This window comes from Lissotriton vulgaris, chromosome 1_1, assembly GCF_964263255.1.
Source record: "Lissotriton vulgaris chromosome 1_1, aLisVul1.2, whole genome shotgun sequence".
Classification (NCBI taxonomy): Eukaryota; Metazoa; Chordata; class Amphibia; order Caudata; family Salamandridae; genus Lissotriton; species Lissotriton vulgaris.
Window position 1 is genome coordinate 41,913,294 of NC_141685.1, and position 21,141 is coordinate 41,934,434.

General features: G+C 48.3%; 1 protein-coding gene across 1 annotated transcript in view; it reads left to right on the plus strand.

The window, feature by feature from the left end:
- The first annotated feature begins 514 nt into the window (after positions 1–514).
- The window catches only part of LOC147737125 (uncharacterized), a 91,607-nt gene continuing 70,980 nt past the window's right edge, over positions 515–21,141 (plus strand). The window contains exons 1-2 of the mRNA XM_086934413.1: positions 515–655; positions 8,359–8,477. The gene's annotated coding sequence lies outside the window, so the exon portion shown is untranslated. The remainder of the gene's footprint in view (positions 656–8,358; positions 8,478–21,141) is intronic.

Consider the following 21,141-nt stretch of genomic DNA (forward strand, 5'->3'; position numbering starts at 1 on the left):
GGTACAGGGGGGCAGTGTCTGTCCTCCACGCATGCTCAGCTGTTAACATAGGGCCCAAGAGCAGTGTCTGTCCTCCGCGCATGCTCGGCTATTACTATAGGGCCTGACAGCTGTGTCTGTCCTCCGCGTATGCGCAGTGGTTCACCCAACTCAGTAACCCTCCTTCGGGTGCTGCGCAGAGGGATCGTAGTGTCAGTACTCCGCGCATGACCAGTTGTTAATCAATAGACAATCTTCAACCCGCACTCGTGGCCGTCTCTGTCCTCAGCGCATGCTCAGGTGGTTTATCCAACAGACCCTCAGAAACCCTCGCTCGGGTGCTGCGCAGTGGAACGAAATGACGGAACTCCGCGCCTGCGCAGTTGTTAATCAATAGGCAATGTTCAGGCCTGGTCAGTCCTCCGAGCATGCGCAGTTGTTAATCAATAGGCAATTTTCAGGTTTGTCTATCCTCAGCGCGTGCGCAGTTAATGCAAAGCCTCTAACCTGCGCTGATAGGTTGGTTCACACAGGCGCCATTGACAGGTCACTGGGCGTCCAGGTGGGTCTGGGACAAGGTGTCTAAGTTTCTAGTTGCCCAGGGGGCCCCATGGCGGGTGTTTGAAGAGTGGATACTGTTAAACGGAATTTCAACGCACCTGGCTTCTTGTTCCAGGTATAGTTGAGTGCATTCGGTCTTCTCATTTTTTCTGCTAAATGTAACACAATGTTTACAGTAGGAACTGATTCTAGTGTTATTTCTTACAGAAAGTCGTTATAAAAAATAGCTCGATGTTTCCACAAAGCAAATGGTGCAAGCACATTAGTTGTGACAGTGTTCACAGCTCTGGGGCCTATTTCCTTTAAGTGCTTAACTCTACAAGATGTTTACACTGCATAGTTATCAACATTATTTAGATTCTAATGGTAGAACTGTGAAAGTAGTATGTTCTGCCTGGTATTTTCTCACTGGTGCATTGCCCCAACCCCGAGAAAGATGTGTGTTCACGTCCTTGGATTTGTAAGCGCTGGACATGTGTATTGACCCTTCAATCCGCCACCTTTTCAGGGCAGAGGTTGGGGCAGAGGAAGAGGGCGAAAGCGAGGAGGACAAAAGGGTGTCCAGTGGCAGGACCAGACGCCGGCACCGACAGCAATGGAGACCAGGAGCTCAACATCCAGAGGGAAACGAGCCTGATCGTCAATCTATCGAAGAGATCTCTTTCCCCATTGGAGATTAACGTCCTGGAAAGAGGCCTTGGCTTCGTGCCTACCCCCATACCAGACACTTTCCAGGAAATGATTGAGCTTAAGCAGTTCTTTAGGAAGATACGCCTTCGAGCATTTTTTGCCAATCATCCAGAACCCCCCAGTGAGGATACAGGTCTCAGGAAACCTTCTACTTTTACTCCCACTGATGGGATGATACCACCCGAAGTTTTGACCTTTGAGAGAGCGGTCCTGAGGAACTTGCAGAATAAACCATTCATAAAACCGTTCAATAATCTTTCTAATGCGGAAAGATTGGCAGCCAATACTCTGGGCAAGGACGCCTCGATTGTCATAAAACAGGCAGATAAAGGGGGAGCCACGGTCATACAGGACTACTACGACTATGACCTAGAATGTAAACGCCAATTGGCCAACACCACACACTACAGACCATTGACGGAGGACCCCACTAAACGATTGATCACTACCATCATGGCTCTGGTCATCGAAGCTGAAACCAATGAGTGGATCAGTAGGAAAGAGGCAGAATTTCTAGTAACAACAGACCCGGTAACTCCATACTTTTACACCCTCCCAAAAATACATAAGGGAACCACCCCGGTCCCTGGGAGACCAATCGTGTCGGGCATTGGTTCAGTGTTGGAACCCCTTTCCCAATTCTGCGATGCCTTCTTTCAACCCTTGGTCAAACTCATCCCGTCTTACCTCCAAGACACCAGAGATGTGTTACGCCTGATCTCCGACATGGATGGAAGGGAAGACATCGACCTCCTCCTGACACTTGACGTTGAAGCGTTGTACACAAACATCCCCCAACAAGCAACGCTGGAGGCAGTCGACTCTCTGCTGCGAGAAGAGGAATGGGTGTCACCTACCCCGATAGCCTTCATTATGGAGTTGGCACACATTGCACTCACTGAAAACTTTTTCAGATATGAGTCCAAACTATACCATCAAATACGTGGAACGTCGATGGGCTCGACTTTTGCACCGAGCCTAGCATGTATCTACATGGCGACATTTGAGAAGAATTGTATCTACCCCCCGGAACGAAATCCTTTCCGTGACAATCTAACCTGCTGGCGACGTTACATCGACGATATCCTGGTCTTTTGGAAGGGGGATCGGCCTTCCTGTGAGGCATTTTGTGTCTGGATTAATCAACAAGATCCTTTCTTGAAATTCACGGGCACCATACTCCGAAAAATCCATACCATTTTTGGATCTGACCATCACTCTTGAGCCAACAACTATCAGCACTACCCTCTTTAAAAAGGAGACTGATAGGAATAGTCTACTTCCTTATACTAGCCACCATACGAGGGCCCTTAGGGACAATTTACCCTTCGGCCAATTTCTTCGCCTCCGGCGAAACTGCAGTTCCATTGAAAATTTCAAGCAAGAAGCACAAACACTACAACACAAGCTAAGGGACAGGGGTTATCCTACACGATTACTGAAAACGTCAACCAAAAGAGCACTAAACAACAACAGAGAAGCTCTGCTTGAGGTTCACCCTAAAGAACAAGATGAGATGATCACGTGTGTAACCTCCTTTACCAAGCACTCAACATTCATTAAAAAGACTATCAATTCCCAATGGGGCATTCTCAACTCTGCAGGGCTTGAGCTCCCACGCCCGCGATTTGCATTCAAAAGGACAGCCAATTTAAAGGATACTCTGATCCATACCCGCCCCAAGAAGACCAGTACCCAACCAGGAAATACCCTTTGGGACCTTCCTCCGGTAACCGGGCATTACCGTTGTGGCTCCTGTGTGGTGTGCCCCCAGACCATCCAAGGAAAAACTATTACACTACAAAGAGATTTCACTTGGACATATAACAAGCACACCAACTGCAACAGCTCTAAATGTATCTACGCTCTCATATGCCCATGTGAGAAACTTTATATTGGGATGACAATGCGCCCTGTTAAACAGCGCATAATGGAGCATAATAGTAATATACGTTGCCTGAAAACCCACACCCGACTATATGAACATTGTAAAGAGCTAAACCATTCCATAGAAAGTATCCGATGGACTGTCATTGAAAGCCTACCATCAGTCAATCAGCACACCCTTTTTAGACTCGAACAAAGATGGATACACCGTCTCCATACAGATGACCTGGGCCTCAACGATGCGGTGCCATGGATGAGTTTAGCCAGATAGTATCTGTTTTTGGACTATATTGCCCTTCTCTAGCTATATTCATTTCACCTGTTATGTCCAATATGCCTTTTCCAAGATGGCGCCCGTATTTACAAAGTTCGTCCTAATACAGACTTCCTCGCTTTTTAACATTGAGACTGGGCTTCTATGCACCCAGTATTCATCCTAGTACCTCCATCCTCCAAGGGTTCCCTGTCTAAGATGGCGCTCAAGTTCAACCCATGAGCAGAGCGCCGGCTTCTTCGCTTTCTTGTAATTCTCTGAGTCTGTTGGGTGTTGCTATAGCGACTTTAGAGAAACGCCCCCTTATGCGCGCGCAACCCACGCTTATCTTCACCGCCGGAAGCCCCTTGGTGTTACCGGCTGTCCTGCACTCGGCAGTGACGTGGGAGGGGTAGGTGCCTAGAGGCTCTCCTCTAGCAACATACGAGGTAAGACAGGGGAAACTCTGCTCAAACGCTGTCCCCCTTGTTTCCCCCTCCCCTCTTCTCCCGCCCTGTCCCTAGACCAAGACGAGCGCTGGGCTTTACTCCCGGCGCCCGGTCTTTGACACGGCGCGTTTGCCGGCAGCAAGCAGCGCTTTGGAGTAATTGATTTCTCTCCCGCACTCCCTGTTAATTTGGTTTCAGGCTCTCCTCGATGGTTGTTGGCCCCACTAGGTCAGCCGAGGTGGCCTTCTCCCAGGGATTATCGGGTAAGTCTGTTAGATGTGCCACCTCCCACTCGGCAAGCATGACCAGTCGGCACCGATTATGTAAATACACCACGTCGCCAGTCAGTTATTGACGTTTTCCCAAAGAGTGTTTATCTGTCACGGTGTTTTCTGCGCTTGAGTGATTTACTTAGATTGGCTTTTATGACCACATTCCCTTCACTTCGCTACTATGCTGGGAATAGTAATAAGTAAATTTTGCTTTTTTAACAGGATAATTGACACATCAACATCTGATGTAGCGATCGGACATGGTACATTTAGACACCATGAAGCATGCCACCTACTTAGTAAGCATGCCACTTACAGGACGTAGCCACCCACGTTCTGTCCTTTGATCTGACTTTCTCTCACTCACGGACACACTTTTAATAAACAGGGGTTCCTGCCTGCCACACCCCTAGACCACTCAAGGACACCCCGCTCTCGGGATCATGTGTTGTCAACCAGCCCTAGAGTGAACAAAGTGAGTAACCACTTGTTTTGTTTCTTTCCCAGTTCCTGAGAGGTCCCCAAGGAATACATTAACTCTGCGACAACATACAGGTCGTATCTCCGATCTCTCTGAAATCAGAGGGACCGCCAGCAATTTATGAGCTTTATAGGTCCTGATGAATTGCCGTCCTGGCAAGAAACATGTTGACCAGCTTCACATTAAGGGTTGAATAAGGTTTGATCAGATTACCCATCACTCCTTAATACCCCTTATTCCCTTTTAACAAAGCAGTGAGCCACACTATTAAAAATTGCTTAATGGACTCAACTGACTTTTTTTAAAATTCACACTCACGCTCACAATTGCACTACACTTAGGCCCCTTACACTCACACACCCGTTGGCAGGGAAAAAAAGATCTCCACCAAAGTGTAGCCCTCCTGGGCTACCCGACGGGCATTGCACCGCCAGCCTGCCGTAGGAGCAGGATGCCAATGATGACGCTGGACGGTCACCGGATGGGATGACAGCTGTTGCCGGTTACTTGTGTGAGGTATCCTAAATTTTCCAACAAGGGTTCACACCATGCACTTTTGTGTTCTTAATTAGTGAGAGAATTGTCATTCTGAGCCACTTCTTTGGCCCCTTCTGGGAACTCTGCACAATTTTTTTGTTGACTACCATGTGTATTGACCTGCCATTTGCACATTTGAGTCTAGATGACCAACCTGTGGCCTGCTGAGTTATGTGCCACCCTCTTTGTTTTATCAAAAATATATGTATTGCTTTAGCACGAAAATGCAAAAGGTGCACCTGGAAAAGAGTTTGTTTGAAAAAGGTCGATATTGCTCATGGTAAATTGAAACTAGCATTTGCAATGCAATAGGTCTTGCATTTACCAGAGTTTCTTAAATACGACACCTATTGCATTGCAAATGCCTGTTTGTAAAAACGTAATGTTGGCCGGGCCCCTTTTCTTAGACGAGCCGTCTCTAAAGGGGTGGGCCGCCATTAAAGTGAAAGAGCAGTATGGGGCGCTTTTACAAAACAATCATTTGCAATGCAATAGGTCTCGCATTTACACGAGTTTGAGCTATTAACATTACAAATAACAATGCCTTTTATTTTTGATTCGTTTTTAAAACATAAATAAAAGGTATTGTCATTTACAATATTTATTTATTTATTTATTTAGCATACTTATAGAGCGCAGACCTGTCACCCAGAGGGCATCCTGGCGCTTTGATCAGAGAACCCCCACACTAAACAAGCACAAACGCACAACCATTACTTGGGAAAGAGATAGGTCTTTAAAGCCTTCCTGAATGGAAGATAGTCCTGGTAGCTCCTAAGAGTGAGTGGGAGAGAATTCCACAATTTGGCTGCCGCCACTCTGAATGAGCTGCCGCCCATCCTCACTCTTTGAAACCTAGGCACCACCAGAAGGTGAGCCGATGACGACCGCAAAAGACGTGGGGCAGAATACCATGCAAACATGTTTTGTAGCGGGATAGGGCCTAGGAGGTGTACCGCTCTGAACACCAAACAGGCCGCTTTAAATTGGACCCGTAGATCTACCGGGAGCCAATGTAGATCGCGAAGCGCAAGAGTAGAAGAGCTAGATCTGGGTCGTGAGAGGGCCAGTTTAGCAGCCATATTCTGCACCCTCTGCAGCTTCCCTATCAAGTTTTTTGGGGCCCCCAGGAGAAGACCATTACAGTAATCAAGCCGGCTTAGAATAGTCCCCCGGACTATTTCTGGCCTGGACTGGGCGGGGAGCAGAGGCAAAACTCTGCGTAGCATACGGAGCAGCATCATACATGTTCCCCAATAGCTTAAACTTGTGTAATTGCGAGACCTATTGCATTACAAATGCTTGTACATAGATTGGTAAACAGAAACAGGCTGTCTTTTACTCAATGCAAACCTGGAATGGAAGACAGATGTACTGATACAAAAACAGTCACACACATCAACACAGCTCCCATTTAACGTCACAGCTACACCTGCCAACATTTGGAATAGCGGTATTTCATTTATTTCTTTTACCAATCAAGTGGCATAACGTATGCAAAAAATGAAGCCGCATCTACTGTAGTTAACCCTATCCATGCTGATAACGGAACCGCTCCGTCATCAGCTGCGGTGGCGCTGTGCTGATGACGGAGCGGTTCCGTCATGGCCCGGCCGCCGCGCCTGTGCGGCGCTGATTTTTGCGCCTGCGCGGCGCGTTCTATTGAGCAGGTGGGGCCATGACGGAACCGCTCCGTTATTAGCACAGCTCAACAGCGGCTGGTGACGGAGCAGTTCCGTCACTAGCATGCGCCCGCTGCGCGGCCGCCCCGCCCCCTTAGCACTGCGGCGGAATAGCCACCGCAGTGAAGGCGTTAAATGAAGTAAGCCATCCCTTTGCTCGGGGCAGGAAAACAATGCAGCAGAAGAGAAATGCGCACATGCTGCTGCTGTTAACCTGCTGCTCGCGGGTGTCTCCGCTCCAGATACAAGCTTCCTAGGACTGGTTTCTGGCATTTCAGCCGTCTTTAGCCAGGCTTGCTCGAATCCAGTGGCAAAGTGAGCAAGGGACTCACGTCCGAGCATACCCTGCCAACTTATGGCGAACAAAGCGGTACAAAAGGGGGTGGTGATGGACCGCTTTGTTCAGCTGAAATGCCAGAAACCGGTCCTAGGAAGCTTGTTTCCGGTCCAGGGAAGGCATGGCTTGGCAGTTCGGGCTGGACTGTTCCCATGAGGCACAGGGTCAGACTGATTTGCATATGGCCATGTCTGAACTGGGGTGGCAGAGTGGGCTAAAGAACAGTGATGGATTAAATCCAGATCTGTTGACTGGGTATGAGTGTTTGATTGGTTTAGATGCTCCGTCCATCACCACCCCCTTTTGTACCCATTTGAAACCAGGCCTTTTTTCCCTTTATTACGCCACTCCCTTCATGGTGACATCACTCTTTCCGCATTTGCTTCCAGGGCGAGCAATATTCCTCGCCCCGGCCAGCACATGCGCAGGAGGTCTCTGACCTGCTGTGCCCTCGACATCGTCCGTCCCTTGACGAAAAAAAACAAAACAGTCAGAGTCAGACTGACTGAATTTAATTTGTGACACACAGGGCAGTGAGCAGTTCATTGATTTGACGCTGCTGCATTGCGTGCGTGTGGTACGTGTCTCTCTTGTCTTCCTCCCCGTCCCGACTCCCGAGGCTAGTGGGGCAACGCCCCATTCGCCCCTATGTACCAACGGCCACTGCTTATACCACGTGCAATTCATCCTCTCCAAAGCCAAGCCTCAAGAATTCCTGGGTGTGAAGGGCGGCTGATTCTGATTGAGTGCTTGATAGTTTTCCAGAAACTCATGTTCTTGATTGTTCATGTTTGTCAGTAGTTAATTAAACATGCCCAGGGGTTTTATCTCTTCAGTTGACAGAAGCTACAATAAAGGTTTCTTTGTCATTGCAAAAAAATATGAATGGCAAATGAGCCTCTGTCTGTCAAAGAATGGAACTGGGGAACTGTCATTCATCTCACTGCTAAGCAGAGCCATGTCATGCTTCATCCTCCGTCAGGCCTCTGATTTTGACCAACATAGCTTAGAACACTGGGACTTTAGAGCCCATCCTTTTAATGAGAAAAACAAAACTACACGTCCCATAAGCGATAGTGGTGGAAGGTGTCACGCATGACCTGGGACAACTTCCGATTCAGCACATCCAGTTCCATTTTTTAAGTATTTGACACAATATTGAATTTATAACCTTTGTTTTTTATGGTCATGACTCACCAGGATACTAAAAACGTGTCTTTTATTTTCAAGGTCAATTAAGTAATGGTCATCAGCTTGGAAGCTCAGTTAATTCTTCAGTATTTGTCATTGATCTCCATGTGTGGCTGGTTTGGGTCTGCCCCCTGCATCGTTCCCGATAACTCACACAGGTAAGGACCTTGTAGCAGCAACATGATACCCCCATACTTGTCTGTAAGAAGTGCGCTCCGAGGCTGGTATCCGATCATTTTTGTGAAACAAGCAAGCACCAATATCTGCTATGTACATTTGTTAAAATAAAACACAATCAAGTCAATTCAAAATATACTTTATTTGGCATAAACGAATACCATAAAAGTACAGTGTTAAAAAACAATATCTCATACATTATACAAGCACTGGCATTGCCAATAAGTCTCGCAGTAGGAAAGTTGGAGCTATTACAATTGCAAATAACAATGCCTTTTTTTTTGTTTTCATTTAAAAAACATAAAGGGCTTTGTCATTTACAAAACCAATAGCTCCAACTTTCCTACTGCGAGACCTATTGGCAACGCCAGTGCTCGTTTATTACAGTATTGAAAACCTGTGGTAGAATAGTAGTAAATGGTGGGCGTCATTCATCCATGGCAGAAGGGATGGTGATAGAGTGGAATTGTAGATTTTGATTTCGAGTTACCTTCCATACTAACATTGCCATGTAAGTGGAGCAAGTTATTAGCCAAAGACTCATCTGGGTTTTTTCCCAAATGGATACCTGTATTGTGCACAGACCTCTGTTACTTGGTTTCTAGTTCATAGACTTTTTGCGTTCCTAAATTCAAAAGTAGGAATGATTTCCCAAATCCCGATTCACAGAATCGAGAACTGAAGGTATCTGCTCCAGTAAGTGGAGATTGTGAAAGGAGAATCCACTAATATAACTGATTCTCTGAAGTTTGGAATTTTAGGACCGGGTAAACAGGGTCGTCCTCGTTGTAAGGGAGGGGTGGGGGCAGATTAGTTTTCAGGCATAATTCTTGGAAAATCCACTAAGTTAGGCTTTGTGACAATTCACAAACATTTGGCTTTACCATTCTCAACCTGTAAGTGCTCTTTAATCCACTCAATAAAAATATTGAAAATTGTATGTTTCTGAAGAGGAAATGCGAAGGGGTACACCCCCAGAGTATTTATTGACGGTTAGACCAAGTAGTCGCTTAATCGGAAACTCTGATCTGCATCTGTTTTCCAGTTGATATAAAGAAAAAAAGTGAAATGTGCAAGCGCACGTTTCTACTTAATGCATTTCTGTGGATAGCCCGCACAGCTGACAGTAGGTTGGAGTATGTTTAGTGGATGCATACCAGGGGCAGAGTCAGCACTAGGCACGAAATCCGGGCCGCATGGAGTGAACCTCCTGGCGCGACTCCGAGTCCCTGTTGATGCCAAAAAACTCAATCATAAAGCTTGGAAATTCCATGCCATCAGCAACCAATACCACGCAAATATTGTGTGTATTTCCTTGTAAATTTGTTTCTTGTCCTTGTCCTGACGAAAGCTCCCCTGACCCTGCAGGGCCCCGAGAGCTGAAACATGTCGACACCTTTTTTGAATACGATATAGTAGTTCATTAACTCGACTACTTAATATCACAACGTTTTTTAGTTTAGTGATTAGACTTTGTAAATAAAATTCACTCTTTTGATCTACTCACTATTTTTAACAGTTTTTTCTACCCACTTTTTATTTCTGGACACTTCTGCAAATACCAGAAGTAGCCTCTGGTGAGGCAGGCACCCTGCACGTTAATCGTTAACCCAATGACTATGCCATGACTCCTGAGGGGGCGGATAAAAGATATACCGCTACGACACGATTCCAGGAAGTCTATGAGGGTTCTCGATAAAAAACTATTTGGTTTTTGCGGATACCAGTGTCCATTCTCCTTTTGATTACTAGTTACTCACGTAGGGGAACTGAATGGACTCCGTTTCCTCTTCCCTCCCTTGTTGATTACGAATGCATGGAAATATACAGCCTCTAATGATTTATGCGGTGATTACTGTACATGTTCTTAATAGCCTAAATGGTAGAACTGTATTGAAATCGTAATTTTTTTTTTTTTGAAGTTCAACAAGATTTTTATTGTCGTATCTTAGGCATAGTTGACAAAGCCTTTGGCCTACAACCCTGGGGCCGGCCGCGAGGTGGAAAATCCCAGCTTCAGTAAACAACACAGCCTTACAGCTGGCAACCCGGGGGTCCAGCGGCGTATCTTTAGCAATATAGCAGCAATATATTGCATTCATTCGGAACTAGCTGACTGCTACTGGACATGCAACTTCATTTTTTGGGGGGGGGGTATTGAGCCCCCTTTTTACAGAACATGTATATAAACATCAACCTGAGAACCCCTGGGCAATTCTACACTCCGACCTCCTCCGTGTGCAGCATGGTGTAAGTGTGTGGAATGCAGGTCTAGGACATTGAGCTGTGCGAAGAAAAACATATCAGACTCGGTGCCTCAGGAGGTCAGTCACAGAAAGTCAAGCCGTGTCATACCTCCTCTTCATCCCCCCCAATGGTCAATAGATAGTCAGTCAGATAACACCAATAGTTCTTGGAGCGTGAGCGTCTGGGCAATTCCTCTTCGTAAGTTTGCAGCATGTCCCTGCAATAAGTCAGGTCCGTTAGCCATGTTTTAGAATCTGGAACCTTCTTCCCTTCCCAGCACTTGGATACTTGTCTCTTAGCAATTAGCAATGCCACAGTGCAAAACTTACGTTTCCCCGCTTTAACCCCGGGTAACAGACCCAACAAACAGTTTTTCATTGTACATTCCAATTCGATTCCCACCATATCACTCAGAATGGTCATGATCGTGTTCCAAAATGTATTAATCCTCAGACAGTGCCAAGCTAAATGGGCAAAGTCCGTCCCATCGTATCCACATCGCCTACACCTGGCGTCTTCCCGAAGCCCATATCTATGCAACCGGTGCGGTGTGTGATATGTTTGATGCAAGTACTTCAGGTGTGTAATGCGTAGGTTGCCATTTGAAGTAAGCAATTTAAGGAGCGTACAGGCGACAGACCATTCACGGTCAGTGAGGGCTTCCGGCAGCGAGTCGTTCCACCTTTGCCGGGCTTTGTCAGTATTTGTGGGAGCTCACTCTGCGCCACTTTGTACAGTCTAGAAACCATATGGGAAGTGTTCGATGTGGTAATTACAAATTGTAACGATTGCAAGGTGGGGGGTTCTTCTGGGTAGTAAGGGTACAGTTCCTGAATCGCCTTCTGCAGTCTAAAGTGCGTGAACCGGAAAAGGAGGGTCGGGTTGCTGATATATGTCAGATCATCGGCTGTGCAGAATACCCCCTCTTGATAAAGATCCCCAAAAGTGTCCATGCCTATAGATTTCAGTATGTCCATTCCCACTTTTTCGTTGGTTACAGATATGCGCGGGTGAAAATGCAATGGGAGTGCCGGGGCATAAAGCGGCAGCTTATGTGCCATCCTCCCTAGTGTTTCTATTTTCTATTTCTATTTAGGGGGTTTTATAGAGCGCTTGGTGACGCACAGCGGCGTGTCCCCGCGCTAAGGAGCTAATACCTGCTGGAACTTACAAGTGTGGAAAGAACTACTGTGTAAATAAAGCAGTCTTCAGCTTGGCTCTAAAGATTGATTCTGAAGGTTCTAATCGCAGGGCCATAGATAGTTTGTTCCATCTTGATGCTGCGAGGAACCTAAAAGATCTTCCACCCATCCGGGCTCTGGACACCTTAGGAATTGCCAGGAGTCCTGAGCCGGAAGATCTCAAGGATCGAGACGGCTCATAGGGTGTCAGCAGTCCTTTCAAAGGGAGCGGAGATCTCCCGTTGATGATCCGGTGGCACGTGCAAAGGGCTTTGAATACCACCCTGCTTCGGATCGGGAGCCAGTGCAGAGACCGGAGGGCCGCTGTGGATCCTGCTCTTCTGGGTAGTCTAAGCACTAATCTGGCAGCGGCATTCTGGAGAACCTGTAGACGGCTCAGATTCTTCTCCAGAGTTCCTAAGTAGAGAAGATTGCCGTAATCCATCTTTGACGTGACTAGTGAATGTACCAGGGTTTGGCGGGCTCTGATAGGTAAGAATTTTAATACCTTCCTGAGACTTTTGAGGGTCCCGAAGCATGATCCAACCACCTGATTGATCTGGGGGCCAAAGGTAAGGTCAGAGTCAAACCAGATACCCAAGTTCTTTGCTTTCTGGCAAGGGGTGGGTGCTGGACCTAAACACTGTGGCCACCACGCCGACGTCCACGCCGATCGGTCTCCCCCCACCACCAGCACCTCGGTCTTGCCTCCGTTGAGCTTGAGGCAGTTGGCGGACATCCAGGCCGCTAGGTCTTGCATGCAAGCTCTGAAGATGTCCGCCGAGGGACCGGGCGCACGTGACAGGGAGATGACCAACTGCGTGTCGTCCGCATATGACACCATTCGAAGGCCGTAACTCTCTACTAAGGTAGCGATCGGGGCAACATAAAGATTAAAAAGGGTTGGGCTAAGGGATGAGCCCTGCGGCACCCCTTGATCCAAAGAGATGCGCTCAGAGTACTGATCACCTTGCCTTACTTGGAAGCCTCGGCCTGCAAGAAATGAATAAATCCATTTCAGTGCTGCCCCTCTTACCCCACCTTTGCTCAGACACTGTACCAAGATGGAATGTGCTACAGTGTCGAACGCCGCACTTAGGTCCAGGAGGATTAAGGCCATGGTTTGTCCCTCATCAGCACCTTGCCTAAGGGTTTCGGTGGCCCTAAGAAGGGCAGACTCCGTAGAGTGACGAGGCCGAAACCCGAATTGCGTAGGATGAAGGAGGTTGTTTTCTTCCACAAATTTCATTAGCTGCTTATTTACCACCTTCTCCGCTACCTTAGAGAAATAAGGCAGCAAGGAGATGGGACGAAGGTTATCTAACTTCTCAAAGCTAATGTTGGGCTTCTTACGTAGGGGGAGCACCACGGCCTGTTTCCAGTCCTCTGGTATGGAGCTGGATAAGAAGGAGATATCTAACAAGTGTCTGATATAGGGTTCTAGTGTTTCCAGACTGTCTCCCAACCTTTTAGGGGAGGCGGGATCCCGAGGGGAGCCAGATTTAACAGATCTGCAGATTTTAATTAAATCCAGCGGTGAAGGAGTGGTGAAATTAAGTAGCAGATTTTGGTCGGCTTCATCATTCAATAAGTCTGCTGGCATTTCCGCTGCAGGAGGTATGTGGGGGAAAGCAGAGTAAATTTTGGACACTTTGTCCCCAAAGTAGTTCGCAATGCGGTTACATGCTGCTACTGAGTGATCTTCCTCTAAGGTAGAGGTTATTGGGGTGGCCAGAGTTTTATATATGCTGAACAGTTCCCTAGCCGAGTTCTCTGCCTCGTGGATTCTGTCAGCATAATATGTGGCCTTCTCTATCCGGATCTTGTTGTGATAGGTGCGTCTCTTAGCAAGATAGGCCTCTTTCATCCGGTCGTCATATGCCACTCTCCACTGCCTTTCTGCACGTTTACAGTCCCTTTTGGCGCAATGCAGCGCCTCGCCAAACCAGGGAGCCGTTCTTTGTCTCTGAACCCCTTTGGTAGGACGTCCCAGTGGGGCTGTGCAGTCCAGAGCAGCAGTAATACGGTCATTGAGCAACCTATTCGCTGTATTCACATCATTGCCTCCTGGGGGACCTTCCGCGGTGAGGGCCGTATTAAACTTTTGCAGGGAGAATCTTGCCCACCTACGCCGAGGATAGATGAGAGGGGTGGGGGCGTTAGCTTTATATTTTGGCAGGAAGATGGTAAATGGGACCAAGAAATGATCTGTCCAAGGCAGGGGCACTGTGGGAGCAACTGAGACGTCCTCCCAGTTAGCAAATATTGGGTCAAGCAAGTGCCCACGATTGTGTGTGGGAAGCAGCCCCTTTAGTTCCAGCTGTAGGGTGTGAAGTTCATCCCGGAACTCCACCGCTCCTTTATCTAAGGAGTCATCCAGATGTGTGTTTAAGTCTCCTAACAACAGAAACTTGTCCCTCCTGATCGCTGATTCAGTAACACACTCTAAAAGGTTGCCTTTGAATCTGGACATAGGTCCTGGAGAGCGATAAACTAGCAGACCCTTGATCGTCGTGCTCCCATCGATGTTTATGCTGAAAACACCTGCCTCGCAACCTGCCAAATTGACTCGTTCGAGTTTGCAAGCCCATTGCTGTTTGAAGGCGATCGCAATTCCCCCTCCTCTACCTACTGGTCTGTCCAGGCGCACCATTTGATAGTCGTCTGGTAAGGCCTGGACAACATCAGGATCAGAATTGGCATCTAGCCAAGTTTCAGTGATGAACAGCAGATCGAGATGTTTGTCAGTGAGGAGGTCATAAACATCGTGCTTATGGCAACTGAGCGACCTGGCATTAATCAGGCCGCAAGACAGCAAGGAGGTGCCAGCCCTGGAGTCAGCAAGCGTTGTACTAAAGTGGAATTGGCAGTGTTTACACCCTTCAATCTCCCCAACCCTTATACTGTGGAGGCCCGGGGTGCAAGTGTGTGAGGAGAAACTTACTAAGTCACTCCTACTCCAGGTAATTCTGCCATCAGGGACAGGGGTTGTGGCCCTGGGCCGTGTCCGGTCGCGGACGGGCGCAGACGGGCTTGGCTTTGGCGCGGCTTCGGCGCGCATCCGGCGCGCCCGCTGCGCCGTCTGGCCATGATGCACATTATATAGGAAATAGGGAGGGTGGGAGGCCAGCGCGACTAGAGCGCACCCCCAGCCACACCTAAAATGGCGCCCACCGCCGCCAGCACCGATACACAAAAGCGGCAAGGCGAGGTTAGGAAGAAGAATACAAGCGTGTGGAGGAAATGTCAGTGTTCCTAAATCAATGACCCATTTTAAAATTCAATTTAAAAGCCCCCAGAGTGAAAATAAAAATTCGATCTTTCTGCTTCCTAAAATATTTATTCTGCAAGTGTTCTTCCAACAATGATAGTTCCAGTAAAATGAGCTCGCAGCCCTAGTGTCTCTCGCTAGGGAGAGCTCCTAATAGGCAGCGTGCTCGAGAATTAACAGTCCTAAATAGCCAGGGAGGGCGGGGGGCCAGCGCGACTAGAGCGCACCCCCAGCCACACCTAAAATGGCGCCCACCGCCGCCAGCACCGATACACAAAAGCGGCAAGGCGAGGTTAGGAAGAAGAATACAAGCGTGTGGAGGAAATGTCAGTGTTCCTAAATCAATGACCCATTTTAAAATTCAATTTAAAAGCCCCCAGAGTGAAAATAAAAAATCGATCTTTCTGCTTCCTAAAATAGTTATTCTGCAAGTGTTCTTCCAACAATGATAGTTTCAGTAAAATGAGCTCGCAGCCCTAGTGTCTCTCGCTAGGGAGAGCTCCTAATAGGCAGCGTGCTTGAGAATTAACAGCCCTAAATAGCCTGGGAGGGCGGGAGGCCAGCGCGACTAGAGCGCACCCCCAGCCACACCTAAAATGGCGCCCACCGCCGCCAGCACCGATACACAAAAGCGGCAAGGCGAGGTTAGGAAGAAGAATACAAGCGTGTGGAGGAAATGTCAGTGTTCCTAAATCAATGACCCATTTTAAAACTCAATTTAAAAGCCCCCAGAGTGAAAATAAAAATTCGATCTTTCTGCTTCCTAAAATAGTTATTCTGCAAGTGTTCTTCCAACAATGATAGTTCCAGTAAAATGAGCTCGCAGCCCTAGTGTCTCTCGCTAGGGAGAGCTCCTAATAGGCTCCTAATGGTTCTCCATGCGCAAGCTGTGGTGTCAACCGTGTTGATATCTTTTGAGTGTAACGGCGGACGTTTGTGTGATACTATCGCATTCAAAGGGACCGGTGCTGCATCGCCCTCCTCTACCGCTGTATGGGTGAGGTAAGGGGTGGGGTGATACCAGTGCACTGCGTATTGGGCTTGCGCACATAAATAGTAAAGTCTAAAGTCTGGCACACAAAACCCTCCCTTTTCATAGGGTAGTGTTAACGTGTGCAGGTCAATGCGTGCCTGCTTACCCGCCCACGAGAGCTTGAGCACTAGGGATGTTATGTGCTTGAAGACTGTTTTGGGTGGTGTGATTGGTATATTATTGAATAAATACAAAAACTTTGGTAGTATATTCATCTTGACTATTGCAATTCTGTCTGCCAAGGATAGCGGTAGCTGTATCCATCTAGCCACTTTACTCTCCAATTCCGTAATCGCCCTTCCATAGTTCGTCCTGATCACTTCTTCGGGGTCCCGGCTGAACCATATGCCCAGATAGCGCGTGGGGTCTGTCTGCCAGTCTAATGGAAAATCAGGGGAATGTGGTGTAGTGGAATCAGTAAGTGGGATGATTAGTGACTTCTGCCAGTTAATCTGTAGTCCAGAATGGCTTCCAAATTTTACATATTCACGTAACAGTGGGCTAAGATTTTGTTCCGGGTCCCTCACATAGAGCAGCATGTCATCTGCATACAATGAAATGTGCAGTGGCCTCCCGGGGAAATGCAGAGCAGAGTGGTTGTGTGTCTGCCTAATTGTGCATGCGAGTGGTTCTAGGGCTAAAGCAAATATTAAAGGCGACAGTGGACAACCCTGTCTGGTCCCTCTAGCAATAGGGAAAGGCGTTGAAATATATCCATTCACCCGCACTCTCGCCACAGGTCTCGTGTATAGTAGAGTCACCCAAGATATATACCGCGCTGGAAATCCCATTCTCTGTAATATTGTGTGTACGTAGGACCATTCGATGGAGTCGAAAGCTTTGGCTGCGTCAAGCATGACGGCCACCTCTCTCGTCCGGGGGTTGAGATAGTGCGATAGTGCAAACAAAGTTCTTGTATTGTGGGATGTGGCACGTGTTGGTATAAACCCTGCCTGATCTGGGAGTATCAGGTTCGTCATTAGGGGCTGTAAGCGTTCAGCTAACAGTTTCGCTAATATTTTGGAGTCGACATTCAACAGGGATAGGGGGCGGTATGACTCACAAATGTCTGGTTGCTTGCCAGGCTTTAGGAGAGTGATAATCACCGCCTCGCGTAGAGATGGTGGTAGCACCCCCTGGTCAAAGGCTGCGCCATACATCTCAACCATGTGATGGGCAAGGATGTCAACAAAAGCTTTGTAAAACTCACATGTATAGCCATCAGGCCCCGGAGCTTTCCCATTTGGCAATGCATGTATAATGGCAGTAACCTCCTCTACTGTGATCGGTTGGGCCAGGTATTCACGTTGGTTGTCGGACAACCATGCTATCGCTATATCGTGCAGGTAGTCCCGTGTTTCCTGTGGTGGAGCAGGCTGGCGGGAAGTGTATAGGTCTGCATAGTGACGTACAAAGCTATCAAGTATTTCCCCGGGATGTGTGTGTAGGACGCCATCGCCGTCTTGTACTTGTGTGATGAACTGTGAGTCTCTCCCCATACATATTTTCTTCGCTAGCATCCTGCCCGGCCTACCACCCTCCCCGAACCGCCTGGCTAATGGCCGTTTATTCACGTATTTCAGTTCATCCTCTGCATATCTCTGATGGTCAATGAGGAGAAGCTTGATTTTCCCCAGCAGTTCCACATTGCCAGTAAGTGTGTATTCCCTCTCCAGAGCTGAGACCTCCTGTTCAAGCCTGGTTATCTGTGTCCATATGTCTTTAATTATCCCAGCTGTCGTACCAATGCAAGTGCCCCTAATCGTCGCCTTAAAGGCCTCCCATAGGATACATGGGTCGTCAACTGAGCCCTCATTTAACTGGAAGAATTCCTTTATAGCCTTCGTTATAGTAGTCACGTATAAGGGGTCCAGTAGTGTCTGTGCTCGGAAACGCCAGCTGAATGGAGGGGGAGTGTAGTGTGGTAGTGTAAGTTCTACTGGGTTGTGATCAGACAGCGTTCGCGGGAGCGCTTTTACCTGTGCAGACCACAACACTGCGCTGTCCGACCCCAACCAATAATCGATCCTAGACCAGCTACCGTGTGCCATGTTCACATGTGTCGCACCTGGTGTTGACGGATGCTGGACCCTCCAGATATCTTTGAGCGCAAGTTCGACCAATATGTCTCCCAGCTTGTCTCTGGCTTTCCTGTGTGGTTCTATGGAAGCAGTGGAACGATCAACAGCGTCCTGCAGTGCCACATTAAAATCCCCTCCCCAGATTATCGTTGTGTCAATAAACTCCAACAGTTGGTCCCACAATTCCTGAAAAAATTCTGGAGCATTTATGTTGGGCCCATACACATTTACAATCGTCACAACTTGCCCTCTCAACATGCCCAACACAATTACATATCTTCCATTCCTGTCTACAATGGAACGTGCTATTCTATAATTAGTGCCTTTTCTGTCCAGCGTCATAACTCCTCTGGAATAGGAGGAGTAAGCTGCCGAGTAGTTCGACTCTGCCCAGCGCGTGCCAATAGGTCTATGCACTCTGGGGTCGACGTGAGTCTCTTGAAGCAGTGCTATGTCTATATGATGCCTATCAAGACACGCAAAGACCTGTCGGACTTTCTTGGGGTTGGTGAGGCCCCTGACATTCCACGTTATTAACTTCAAGCGACTTCTATCTATGTTCACCCCGAGGCACTCCGCCTGCAACACATGAAATCCACCCCCCCACACTGTGCAGCTCAAGATCACGCAACATCATGAAGCAGATTATTGACCAATGAACAATATCCACACAACGGCGTGTGGCAGTGCATCTCGATCGCCCAGGTAGTTCAAAAACCAGAAACCCCAACAATCCCCATACCCACCCACTTCAGCAACCCAATTCTGCCGAAGCCATTGTACCCTGAGAACCAAGATTAACATCATAACTTGTCGGGGACTGCCCTAGTGGAGGTCCGCCGAGGACGCATTGCTCCACCCTAGTGAAAGGATGTGGGCGAATCCGTGTTGTGAGAATAGATCGCCTGGGCTTTAATGCAACACCAGCCTAAGTGCACATCCCTGGAACAATTGGTACTTAGAACAGGTCTGTAGCATAAATCAAATGGTACGTATATGACCCCTCCCGCTCACTCATATCATATAGAACAGCACAGCAGTGTAGGGCATGGTTAGACAGTTCATCATGGTCCACTGCCGAGCGCGTCGCGCCGGAATGTCTAATAAATGTCTAAATCACGCCAATTCACTGCATAGTGTCTCCAGCTTCCATTGTCTCTCTATACATTATAGTCTGCATTTATAGGAGTCACATGCTGGGAGCCGTGAGTCGCACAGAGTCTGGTCCTCCCTTTCCACGACCATATGTAGCGCAGGCTGGCACAGTCAATGCAGAGTTTAACAACAAGTCTTACCTTTCAATCTGACTCGTAGTGTCTGTCTCTACGATTGGACCGTTTACCTTTTGCAAACGTGGTCTTGATGAAGGCCATAGCAGCTTTTGGCGTCGAGAAGAACAGTGGCTTATCCTCCCAAGTGACTCGCAGGCGAGCTGGGTATAACATGGCATACGGGATCTGCAACTCTCGAAGTTTGGCTTTAACCTCGTTGAACTCTTTGCGTGCCTGTTGCACCGTGACAGTGAAGTCTGGGAAGAATTCAAGTTTATTCCCCTGATGGTGGATCTCGCCTTTTTCCCTTGCCAGCCTGAGCACGGTGTCCCTGTCGCGGTAATTCAGGACTCTTGCCACAATCGGTCTAGGCGCGGCCCCAGGCTTCGGCTTTGGCGCCAAGGAGCGATGCGCTCTCTCAATGATGAAGATTAATGAGAGGTGTTCGGGGCCAAACAGGTCTTTGCACAATTGCTCCACATAGGTCTCCATACGGCCAGTGTTTGTTGATTCCGGCAGACCCGAAATGCGTATGTTGTTACGCCTCGACCTGGCTTCCAACTCCTCAGCCTTGGCTTTGATAACATCAAGTACTTTCTCCATTCCCGTACATTTGGCCACCGTGGTGCGCGATTCGTCCTCTACCGCTGAGATCCTGTTCTCCGCCGTAGCCGAGCGTTCGCCCTGTTTGTCGAGTTTGGACGCCATGCTGTCCACACGGCCCGTCAAGTGGTCAAGTTTACTGTTTATGTCCTGCAGATTGGCCTGTATGGATTTTAGTATGGCTTCCATGACATTCCCATCTTGCGAGTCAGCTTCCGGGTCTTCCTCCGCAGCTCCGGTCTGGTTCTTCTGCGTCTTCCGCGTCTCAAACGTTAGTTTGGGCTGTTGTTTGTCCGGTTGCCCATGCTGTGTTATAGGGGGGTGTTGAGCTGGCGTTTCCCTGGGTCCCGTGTCACCAGAAGTACGTGTGCAGCGCCTGGGATCGAGAGGAGGGATCCTGGCCTCTATCTCCTGTTAATGGTACCAAGTGGGTAGATTTGGCCACTACATGTACGTGCTCGATTAGCATCGATGTCTCAGCATTGCCCCCAGGTGTCATTGATTGTTACTCTGGAATTGGCGAGGCGCATAAACACACTGTCACTACGCGCCAGAACCGGAATGCGTGTCGCCGATAATAGAGGTATGGAAAGGGAACCGGTCTGCAGCTGGGGACTCCCTCCCGTACTGTTAACGAGATTGGGGCGACGACAGCCACCCGTGAGAGGGCTCAGTGCAGAGCGATCAATGCCAGGAGGACCTTCGGAGGCAAATACTCAATGTTGAGGGATATTAAGTACACTCACAGCTTCATGTCATGCAGGGACGCCAGGCAGCAGGGACCGTGGTTTCCGGCGCGTAGAACAGCTCCCCAGCATCCGAGTCCGATTACGTCGCGTTGCGATCTCTTTCATGCCCTGGCGCCGCCATTTTGTGTCACAGTAGATATCAGTGTCCCCAGAGCCATCAGAGGGAAACCGCCGCCGGTGCTAGCATTGCGACGTCACATTCGGTATCC